The following is a 12,133-nucleotide window of genomic DNA, read 5'->3' on the forward strand; positions in this document are numbered from 1 at the left end:
CACTTTTTGTTACTGTTGACATTTATAGTTAATAACTTGTATGCAATTATAAGTTAAAATATATGTAATGTTTCCAACCTCCTGAGGCAAATAAAGTGAGATTTATAAAGATACTAATAAATGGCTATCGTAAGGAACACCGGAAAACAAACAAGGTATACGATGTACGTCATTACCTGTCGTCCAATGGACTTCTTGGAACCAAACCTTGTCATCAGTCTAAGACCTACCTGTACACTGTTTGCAATTCCTATTTTAGGATTTTGTTCTGTTTTTGTAGTTTCACGCATCAAACTTAACACTGAAAACATATAGACTGTGACAGCCATAGAAACATTTCCTAGACAAAAAGATCTGTGGACTCCAGGTGCAGGGTTATTTCCAGTGGGCTTTCTTGACTTTCTAACGAAAATGTGAAATTTATTAAAAATTTCTTATGTTAGCAAGACTAGAATTTGTTTCCCCAGAGAAAGGCGACAAAGAGGAGTTGAGAAACTGTGAGATATTATCAAATCCCCTTTGAAATGGAATTCCAACCTGTGCTTAGAGAAATTTTTCCTTGATTTATCTAGGGTGGCAAATAATTTCCAATGTGTGAACTTTCTGATAAAGACAAACTGAATATGAATATATGCACTTATTTTTGATACAAAAGAACAATGCCTTCTAAATGTGGAAAACTTTGTACACTTGTGATTCATTTAAAGTAGCTGTGAAGCAATTTGGTTAATAAAATTTTCATTTTGTGGAAGTAACTTCTAAAGTATTGTTTTTCCAGTTAGGAAGAAATAAAGACAAAATTTGAACTTAGAAGCAATTAAAACTGCTATAGAGATGAAACACAAGACTTATGTTAATTATTTTTGCTAGCCAATATTACGGAAACCTGCTCTCATTTATTTTCAGTATCCCTAAATGCTTTCTGTTTTAAATGTTCATTTAAATTGTTTAAGATCGCTTATGATAATTTTATACTTGCATGGTTTTGTTATTTCTATGTTACACAGAAATTCTTCCATGATTTTTTTTTTCACACGATTTGAAAACGTTTCTAGACAAAAAGGATTTGTAGACTCCAGGTATATGGAAATTTCCTTGCAATTTGGCTCTTCTTTAGTCATTCTTTAAGTCGCCCCTTCCTTGAGAGTCAGATACTTTGAATTGGAACCCTGGTGGTGTAGTAGGTTACTGACTTGATGGGCTGCTAGCCACAAGGTCAGCAGTTCCAGGCCACCAACTCATAAGGCCATTGTGAGTTCGCATCTACGCGATGGCAGTGATTTTTGGTTGTTGTTTGGTAGCACTGGTGGCATAGTGGGCTGTAGGTGGGGCTGCTAATCACAAGGTCAGCAGATCTAAACCAGGTTTTCTACTCATGTAAGAGTTACAGTCTGCTGCTGCTCTTTTTTCTTTCTCCCCCACAATGGACTTTCAGCCAGGATACAGGTGGAGGTGAAAACTATTGCAAAAACCTTGGCCAAAATGGGAAAGGAAAATGCCCATGTCAATAGCCTTGTCATTGGGCACATCGGTTCTAGCAAGTCCATCACAAGGCGGCGTGGGGAAGGAATCTGGTGAAGTGGGAAAGGGCTCCTTCAAGTCTGCCTGGGTCTCGGATAAGCTGAAAGCCGAACATGACGTGGCATCACCATTGACATCTCCCTGTAGAAATTTGAGAACAGCAAATTTTACATGACCATCATCGATGCTCCTGGACATAGAGACTGTATGAAAAACATTGATTGCAGGGACATCACAGACTGACTGTGCTGTCCTCATGTTGGTGCTGGTGTTGGGGAATTGACGCTGGAATCTCCAAGAATGGGTAGACCCATGAGCGTGCCCTTCTGGCTTACACAGTAGGTGTGAAGCAGTTCATTGTTGATGTTAACAAAATGGATTCTACTGAGTTAACATACACATATGAGGAAATCACTAAGGACGTCAGCACCTACATTAAGAAAATTGGCTACAGCCCTGACCCAGTAGCATTTCAACCAATTTCTGGTTGGAGTGGTGACAGCATGCTGGAGCCAAGTGCTCACATGCCTTGGTTCAAGGGGTGCAAGGTTACCCGTAAAGAAGGCGATGCCAGCGGAGCCACACCCTTGAAGCTCTGGATCATATCATGCCACCAACTTAACCAACTGACCAGTCCCTGCACCTGACTCTTCAGGATGTCTACAAGATTGGTGCTTTGGGCACTGTCCCTGCAGACAGAGTGGAAACTGGTGTGTGAAAGCTGGCATGTGGTCACCTTTGCTCCAGTCAACGTTACCACTGAAGTGAAGGCTGTTGAAATGCACCATAAAGCTTTGAGTAAAGCTAGGCTTGGGGACGATGTAGGCTTCAATGTCAAGAATGTCTCTGTCAAAGATGTTCCCAGGGCAACGTGGCTGGTGACAGCAAAAATGACCCATCAATGGAAACAGCTGGTTTCACTGCTTGCTTCCCTGCTGACCATCCTGAACCATCCAGGCCAAATCAGTGCTGAATGCTGTGCACCTGCATTGGATTGTCGCACTGTCCACATTGTTTGCTCATTTGCTGAACTCAACGAGAAGACTGATCGCCATTCTGGCAAAAAGCTGGAAGAAGTCCTAAATTCTTGAAGTCTGGTGATGCTGCCATCGTTGACCTGGTACCTGGCTAGCTCGTGTGCGAAGAGCTTCTCTGACTACCCTCCTCGGTTCATTTTGCTGTTTGAGTTATGAGAGAGCCTGCTAGTGTGAGTGTCATCAAGGCAGTGGACAAAAGGGCAGGGTCACCAGCCTGCTCAGAAGCCTAAATGAATAGTACCTATCACACCTACCGTGCCATTCTTAATCAGTGGTGGAAGAAGGGTCCCAGAACCGTTTCTCTCAATTGGCCATTCATGTTCAATAGTAAACGATTGGTTAATGATAACAATGCATCATAAAGCCTTCAGAAGGAAAGGAATGGTTTGGGGCCACTTTTTTTAATGTGGCAGTTTTAAGTTTTTAAATCAGTACTTTAAAAATGGAAAACAACATGACCAAAAATTTGTCACAGAATATTGTGACCCATTAAAACAAAGTTTAATGAAAAAAAGAGGTACAGTCTCAGAAATGCACAGGTCACTAAGAGCATGGACTTGATGACAGTGAGTTTGGTTTTTTGATAGAGAAAAATATTAGACTCTAATAGTGGAGTAAAAATATGAAAATGGGCTACTCACAATTTTCTCACTTTTAGGAGTATACACTTTAGCTAGAAATTTTAATTATTTTTGTTTTTATGATTAATTTTTCAAAGCAAATGAAAAGTACATTATATGAGGAAAACAATGACAGTATTAATATATAATTTTGATAATAGTAAGTTTATTTGTATATTTTACTTACATAAAGAGTTTAAAACTTATTAGAATACAAAATAATTTTTATTGAGCAGCGCCTTTGAAAACTAGACTTTTACAGGTGTTTTGAAATAATGTTGAATGACTATTGGAAAAAAACACTTGACTTTTCAGCAAAATCATTTTTCTATTTACAATTTTGTGTAGAATAAACCACTGCACATTTCTGCTCAGGGTGAGTGATCCCTCTTTTCAAGAAATAAATATTATACTTTTATTATTTTATCATCATATACCCTCACTTATTTCTAGTCTAAGTGGTTCAGTGAACTTAATATAAATTCTTTTTCTTTCCCACAAGTCACATTTTAAAGATGTCTCATCTTGAAATTAAAAATTATCAATTGTTTAGCACCTTGCCCAGCTAAACGGTCATTCCATGATACCCACCTTCCCGACATGATCACTGAAGATAGAAGTGTGTGTAAGCAAACATGGTGAAGAAAGCTGATGGTGCCTGGTTATCTAAAAGATATAGCGTCTGGGGTCTTAAAGGCTTGAAGGCAAACAAGCGGCCATCTAGCTCAGAAGCAACAAAGCCCACAGAGAAGAAGCACACAGCCTAAGTGAATACAAGGTGTTGAACGGACCAGGTAGCAGACACCAAGGAACAAAATCCATCATTGTGTGATCACCTTCCTCACGTAAATGTTGAAGACGAAGGTGCATAAGCAAGTGTGGTGAAGAAGGCTGATGGTGCCTGGCTACTGAGAGATATAGTGTCTGGGGACTTAAAGGCTTGAAGGCAAACAAGCGGCCATCTAGCCCAGAAGCAACAAAGCCCACACAAAAGCAGCACACCAACATGGGTGATCATGAAGGGCAGAGGAGACCAGCTCTCAAACAACAAAGGAGGGGGTGGGGGATGGGTGGGGGGAAATCACACCACCGTGAATGAGGGGGAGCGCGTGATGGGGACCCAATGCCCATCTGTAGACAGCTGGACATCCCTTGCAGAGGGGTAGTGGGGAGGAGATGAGTCACTCAGGGTTCTGTGTAGCCACAATGAAACTCAAAACCTTCCTCTAGTTCTTGAACGCTTCCTCCCCTCCCAATTATCATGACCCCAGTTCTACCTTGCGGACCTGGTTAGACCAGAGGATGCACAGCGGTGCAGTAGGGATCTGGAAACACAGGGAATCTAGGACGGATGAACCCCTCAGGACCAGCGGTGGGAGTGGCGACACCAGGAGGGCAGGGGGTGTAGAAAGGGAGTACCTATCTTGGAGATCTATGTGTAACCTCCTCTCTGGGAGATGGGCAATGGGAAGGTGGGTGAGGGGAGACACCGGGCAATGTAAGATAAGATAAAATAATTATTTATAAACTATTAAGGGTGCAGGGGGAAGCGGGGAGGGAGGAGGGGGGAAGGAAACCGAGCTGATTCCAGGAACCCAAGTGGAAGGCAAATTTTGAGAATGACGAGTGCAATGAATGTTTAAGGGTGCTTTGCTCAATTGATGTATGTATTGATTGTGATACGAGTTATATGAGCCCCAATAAAAAGATTTATTAATAAAACAAAACAAAATTATCAATTATTAGTCATGAAGTAAAATATCAGTCTTTACACTAGGTAATTGGATTATTCACTACCATCACTTCCTTGAGGGAGAAATTCCAACTTTTAGGCTTTGGTAAATTATTTATTGCATTGTCGCATAAAAATAGTTTTACTGGATGTATTTTACAAGAAATAACTATGACAACAATGTAATTAAACTTTTGTTATTCTATGTACTGCTAATATTGAAGAAGTACTTGATGGGCATTTGTATGTATCTACCTGGATCAAGAGGCAGTTGTGAGAACAGACTGAAGGAATACTGAATGGTTTAAAATCAAGAAAGGTGTGTGTCAGATTTATATCCTTTCACCATACTCATTCAATCTGTCTGCTGAGCAAATGACCGGAGAAGCTATATTATATGAAGAATATAGCATCAGGATTGGAAGAAGGCTTATTAACAAGCTTTGATGTGCAGATGACATACCCTGCTTGCTAAGAGTAAAGGGGCCTTGAAGCACTTGCAGATGAGGATCAAGGATGGCAACCTTCTTTATGGATTACAACTCAATGTAAACAAGTTCCAGATCCTCACAACTGGATAAATGGGTAACGTCATGAATAAGGGAAAAAAGAAATTGCCGAGTATTTTGCTTGGTTCCACAATCAATGTTCATGGAAGCAGCAGTGAAGCGATCAAAAGATGTATTGCATTTGGTAAATCTGCTGCACCAGGTCCTCATTAGAGGATAGAAAAGCAAGGGTGTTACTTTGAAACCCAACCAGTGTCTAACCCAAGCCAGGGTATTTTTCAATGGACTCATACGCATGTGAAAGTTGAACATTGAATAAAGAAGATGGAAGAATCAGTGCATTTGAATCGTGCTGGCAAAAAAATATTGAACATACTGTAGACTACCAAGAGAACAAATAGGTCTCTCTTGGAATAAGTACAGCCAGACTTCTCCTTAGAGGCAAGGATGGCGAGACTATGTCTCATATATTTGGGACATGTTGTCAGGAGAGACAGTCCCTAGAAAGGACATTGTGCTCCATGAAGTGGGACACTGACGAGAAGACCATCAATGAGATTGACACAGCAGCTACAATGATGGGATCAAATGTGACAATGGTTGTGAGGGTGATACAGGAGAACTGGGCAGGGTTTCATTCAGTTGTACATAGGGTAGCGATGAGTCAGCCCAACCGGATGGCACCTCACAATGTATCACAATCACCCCAATTCTATGCTGAAAAGGAAGCAATAAGCTAGTATTCACCACATAAATAAATGTTAGTTTGGGTGGGTTTTAAGCAATTTTTATTATTGGTTCAGTAATTTGCATTAAAACTTAATGTGAAATGTTTGTTTATTCAGACAATGATTACTATAAGAATTTGACTAAGAAAAAGTTGCTTAATAAGGGTTCTTCAAACACAGCTTTCCCCCGGATCCTGGATGCTTCCTCCCCCCAACTACCATGATCCGAATTCTACCTTGCAGGGCTGGATAGGACAGAGGCTGTACACTGGTACATATGAGGGTTGGAGGTACAGGGAATCCAGGGTGGATGATACCTTCAGGACCAAGGGTGTGAGGGACGATGCTGGGAGAGTGGAGGGTGAGTGGGTTGGAAAGGGGGAACTGATTACAAGGATCCACATGTGACCTCTTCCCTGGGAGAGGGACAGCAGAGAAGGGGGGAAGGGAGACTCCGGATAGGGCAAGATATGACAAAACAACGATGTATAAATTACCAAGGGCATATGAGGGAGGGGGGAATGGGGAGGGAGGAGGGGAAAAAAAAGAGGACCTGATGCAAGGGGCTTAAGTGGAGAGCAAATGCCTTGAGAATGATTGGGGCAGGGAATGTATGGATGTGCTTTATACAATTGATGTATGTATATGTATGGATTGTGGTAAGAGTTGTATGAGTCCCTAATAAAATGTAAAAGAAGAAAAGAGAAAAAAATGATTATGGCAAAGACTGTACAGATGTGCTTTATACAATTGATGTATGTATATATATGAACTGTGAAAAGAATTGTATGAGCCCCAATAAATTGTTAAAATTTAAATAAATAAATAAATAAATAAATAAATAAAAATAAGGGTTCTTCAAAAACAAACAAGAAGCAACCTAATAAAATAGATGGATATGAAAATTATGGAGGATTAATTATTTCCCCCAAATGCCCAGTTTAAGAAGTAAATGAATAATGGGACCTGATTCTTCAGTAAAATTAATATTTACTATGGTATTTAAAGTGCAGCGATAAAGATAATTTCACTTTGTTATTGTGTAGAAAACTATATTAGGATAATAATGAAAAGGTGTTTCAAACTTTTTATTTCTGAAGAAATAATGAAAATATAACAAAAGTTCTACAAGCCATTGGGATTTCACCAAACCTCAAAAACAAAACAAAACAAAAGAAAAAAACCAAAAGGCAGAGGAATGGCTTGAAAAATTAGCACCAACTTATAAAACCAATTAATCATTGGTATGCAGTATACCCCGATGGTACTGTGGGTTAACCAAAGTCAGTCAGAGTTCAGGGGTTCAAATTCAGGAGAAATGTGAGTCTGTCTCCTCCCTAAAGAGTTCCAGTCTTGGGAAACCTGAGGAGGTGTCTGCTCTAAATCAGAGTCAACTGGATGGTATTAAGTTTTTTATTAGAGGAAGACTAAATCATCTTCAAATAAAAAGGACATGTATTCAAAATAAGTTAAAACAAGCAAGCAACAAAATAAAACTAACCTTAATAAATGGTGACACAGGCTGGGGCAGGGAAGGTGAAGCAATAGGCTAGAACCAGTCAACACACTACAGCTTTGGGGCCATATGCAGCTCTTTCAGTAAGTACATGTGGCTCTGAAGTAAACTGAAAAAAATTAAAGGATATTATTCATATAATGGTGATTTCATTTGTTTGTAAAATATACTTATGATTGTTGAGTAATTTTAAAATTATTGTGAAGGACAGGATTGGCTCTTTTGTCTCAAAAGTTTGTCCACCCTTGGACTACACAGTAGACAGGCGTTAAAATGAGCTTTCCACAAGACGGCATAGATATCAAAAGATGGGCAGGGCAAGTCATTGGGAGGTTTGGTAAGCAGTTTAAGTTGTTGAATGTAACATTGACTATCTGAATGTAACCCCCCAATCCCTGCTAATTCACAATAAAAAGCTCACTTCGGCAACACATGCACTAAAATGGGAACCATACAGAAAAATTTTAAATTAAAAAAAATCTGACTAAAGTGAATGAATTTAATGGTGTTATAGTATCGATGCTGATTTCTAGATTTTGATGGTGTACTATGGCTCTGTATGAGAATGTTCTTGATTTTAAGAAAAACACAATGAAGGATTTAAAGGTCATCAGATTTGCAACTTAATATCAAATAATCCTCCCAAAAGAAGTGACAAAAAGGTTGATAAAGATAGAGAAAGAAAAAGTGAAAAGGCAAAAGGGAAGCGTGTATAACTAAAGAATCTGAGTGAAGAACACAAGAATTTTGTACACAATTTTTTCAACCTTTCAATAGTTTACAATTATTTTAAGAAGGGTTAAATATCTTTTTTAAAAGGATAGATGGTGAACCTCAAGTGAAATATTTTTTTCTTTATTGTAGTTTTTAAAATCTGTAAAATACTTAAAGTTCCTTTTTCAATTGGATAATTAACCATGAAGATTATATTATGGTTGAATTTTGTATTTAAATTGCTCTAGATTTTGGGACCCTGATGGTGTAGTGGTTTAGTGTTGGCTGCGATCTACATGATCAGCAGTTCAAAACCACTAACAGTTGTGTGAAAGAAGGACTGGGCTTTCTACTCCTGTAAACAGTTACAGTCTTGGAAACCCACAAAGGGGGGTTGCTATGAGTCAACATTGACTGGATGGCAGTGAGTTGAGAGTTGACAATATAGGTAATAGGATAATTTACAAAGTAATCGTTTTAATATATTGTGATTTTTCTTATGGACTTGCCATTATAAATACATAAGATACTGTGAAAAAAATGGAATCACATGAAATTTTGATTTTCTATAGCAGTGGTTCTCAACCTGTGGGTCGCAACCACTTTTGGTGTCAAACAACCCTTTCACAGGGGTCGTCCAATTCACAACAGTAGTTAAAATTACAGTTATGAAGTAGCAACGAAAATACTTTTATGGTTGGGGCACCACAAACATGAGGAACTGTATTAAAGGGTCGTGGCATTAGGAAGGTTGAGAACCACTCTTGTGTTTATGATGATATTTTCTAGACTTGGTTCTCTTAAATGCAATATTTCTTTAGGACAAGGCATGATTGTGAATATATAATTAAGTTACAGTTGTGTACATAATTGATGACAGACTGTCTTGATATAGCTCTTACACATAATTTGTAAAGATTAAAAGGGTAGTGGAAACAGTGACTTAGGAATTGCTTTATAAAGATGTTAGAGAAATCTGGTGTTTCCAGTGACTTTGCAAGTAATTTTCATATGATACTCAGGTTTAGTGTTGCTTAATTGCTTAGGAAGGAAAAAAATAGGTGGCATAAAATATTTCTTGGGTATGGATATTAGCAAATCAGAATTATCTATGTTTTACCTATTTTATTAGGAGAAATGGAGAATATTCAATCTATTCAATATGCCATATGGAGTTGTATTAACTGCTTCGGTAGTATGGGGCTATACAGGGAAATGCTCATGAAAAGTACTTTTCATACCAAAGAAAGTCTCATCATGAATTGTGCCCACTGGCTACGGTGGTGGGTAACATTTGGAGCTGCTAACCACAAAAAAGGCTGTCTGCTCTAGTAAACATTTAGTCTCAGAAGCCCAAAGGGGCAATTCTACTCTACCTTGTAAGGTAAGCTGGAATCAAGTGGGTTTTGTATAACATAGATTGCTACATTTCCATGTCCTATAAAGTAATTTGAATCACTTTCATTTAGAAGTTTTGTGGTAGAGACATTGGTGAATTAGATGAAGCAAACTGTCTTACCCAGGGTTATTCACACTTTTTCAGCTTGCGAGCTACTTATAAAATGATCTACCAACTACCAAATATGCAAAAAAAAATTTTAAATTTATTTATTACATTTATAAATGCATTGAGAATTCTTTATATGTACAATGTTTATGTACCTTACATAAACCGCACGAGTCCATATTGCACAACACAACACAATTAACTATGTACATTTTTTGTCATGACCTGAGTTTACTCTGATGACTTGCACTGAATGGAAAGAGCCCGGGATGCATACATAGTCCAGACAGTAGCTGCGGACAGCCAGCCTCAAGCGCACTTCCAAATGATCATCAGTCATGGTGGAACGGTACTTGGACTTAATGATCTTTATGTGGGAAAAGGCTGACTCACATAAATAAGTAGAGCCGAATAAAGCAGTCAGGGAGGTAGCACATTTTCTCATGTTTGGGTACTTTCCTTCTGCGAGTACATTCCAGAACTGTTCATGTGCTCTGGACTTCAGCTGAAGTCCAGTAGTGTGAAAAATCTCCCATTCCGTATGAAATGATGCGTTTTTGTCTTCTTACTTGGTCCAGCTCCCCCACTCATTTTAATTCCCTTTCTTACATTTAAGAGAAAAAAAAACTAAGGTCTAAAAAGTGGTGATAACTTAGCTTGTCAATTTTGCTGTACTTAGCGTAGTTGTTTGCGCATGCGTTTGACACCTTAAATTGCATCTAAATAGGCTTACGTCTATTTTTTTCATGCCTTGTGATCTACCCACACTGCATTTGTGATCAACTAGTAGATCATGATCGATGTATTGAGCACCCCTGCTCTTACCTATACGGAATTTAGCCCTTAAGTTTGTGATTTGTTATATATTCTAGCCTCTGCAGCTGTGGGTTATAGTCTGTGTTCAAACAAGAACTACTGGTTTTAAGCTATTCCTTTAATAGATAAAATGCTAGCTCTCAAATCCAGGGCGGATGATCCCTTCAGGACCAGGAGTGTGAGGGGCGATACTGGGAGGGTTGAGGGTGAGTGGATTGGAAAGGGGGAACCGATTACAAAGATCTACATGTGACCTCCTCCCTGGGGGATGGACAACAGAAAAGGGGGTGAAGGGAGACGCTGGACAGGGCAAGATATGACAAAATTTTAAAATTATCAAGGGTGCATGGGGGTGCGGGGAGGGAGGGGAAAAAAGAGGACCTGATGCAAAGGGCTTAAGTGGAGAGCAAATGCTTCGAAAATGATTAGGGCAAAGAATGTACAGATGTGCTTTATACAATTGATGTATGTATGGATTGTGATAAGAGTTGTATGAGTCCCTAATAAAATGTTTTTTTTTAAAATGCTAGCTCTCTGCTTAATTGAGAGAAACAAGCTGGGAAACAGCTAACTGAGATTAGACGTGGCCCACCTTAAGATGTGTGGAAGTAATCAATGGGTCCTCTACTTATTGATAGCAGCTGGCAAAACCAAAACCTCCACCAAAGTCCCAGATGTGGGCAAGATGCCATCTTTGTGACTTCCCTTAAAGGTTCTTGGGTTCCATAGGAGATTGCAGTGATTTGTGGAACACTGATTTTTCTCACGTTTTAGCATGCCTCATAATTTTTGTTGAGAACTGGCCATGATGAACCAGATAATGAAGAGAAAGGGACTTTCAGTGGGAAGTTCTGTTAGGAGCTTGGTTGTGCTTTATATTTGCTGTAGCTTTAGGTACTAGAGCAGCGGTTCTCAACCCCTTTGACCATCAGAAAACACATATCCGATGGCCTCAGGAACCGAGACACTGCTCCTACATACAGCCCCAGACGGGCCCACCCACATGCAGATATGCCCACATGTGAGTACCCGGCGTGAAGACTGTTACCCATGCTACACCAAATGACAAAATTTCTTCATTTGTCATTAGAAATAGATATTTCACAATATGTAATTACATATTTTTGTGATTAATCACTATGATTTAATTATGTTCAATTTGTAGCAATGAAAATACATCCTGCATTTCAGACATTTACATTATGATTCATAACTATCAAAATTATAGTTAAGAAGTAGCAGTGAAAATAATTTTATGGTAGCCACTTGTGTCAATCCATCTTTTCCAAGGTCTTTCTCTTTTTCTCTGCCTCTCTACTTTACCAAGCATCTTATCCTTTTCCAGAAACTGGTCTTCCTGACATTATGTCCAAAGTATGTGAGATGAAGTCTTGCCACCCTTGGCTCTAAGGAGAATTCTGCCTGTATTTCCT

The 12,133-nt window shown here is 39.0% G+C and overlaps 1 pseudogene; it reads left to right on the top strand.

Annotated features, from left to right (window-relative positions):
• Nucleotides 1–1,482: 1,482 nt before the first annotated feature.
• Nucleotides 1,483–2,714, top strand: LOC142422664 (elongation factor 1-alpha 1 pseudogene; annotated as a pseudogene).
• The last annotated feature ends 9,419 nt before the right edge of the window (nt 2,715–12,133 follow it).

This window comes from Tenrec ecaudatus, chromosome 12, assembly GCF_050624435.1.
Source record: "Tenrec ecaudatus isolate mTenEca1 chromosome 12, mTenEca1.hap1, whole genome shotgun sequence".
Taxonomy (NCBI): Eukaryota; Metazoa; Chordata; class Mammalia; order Afrosoricida; family Tenrecidae; genus Tenrec; species Tenrec ecaudatus.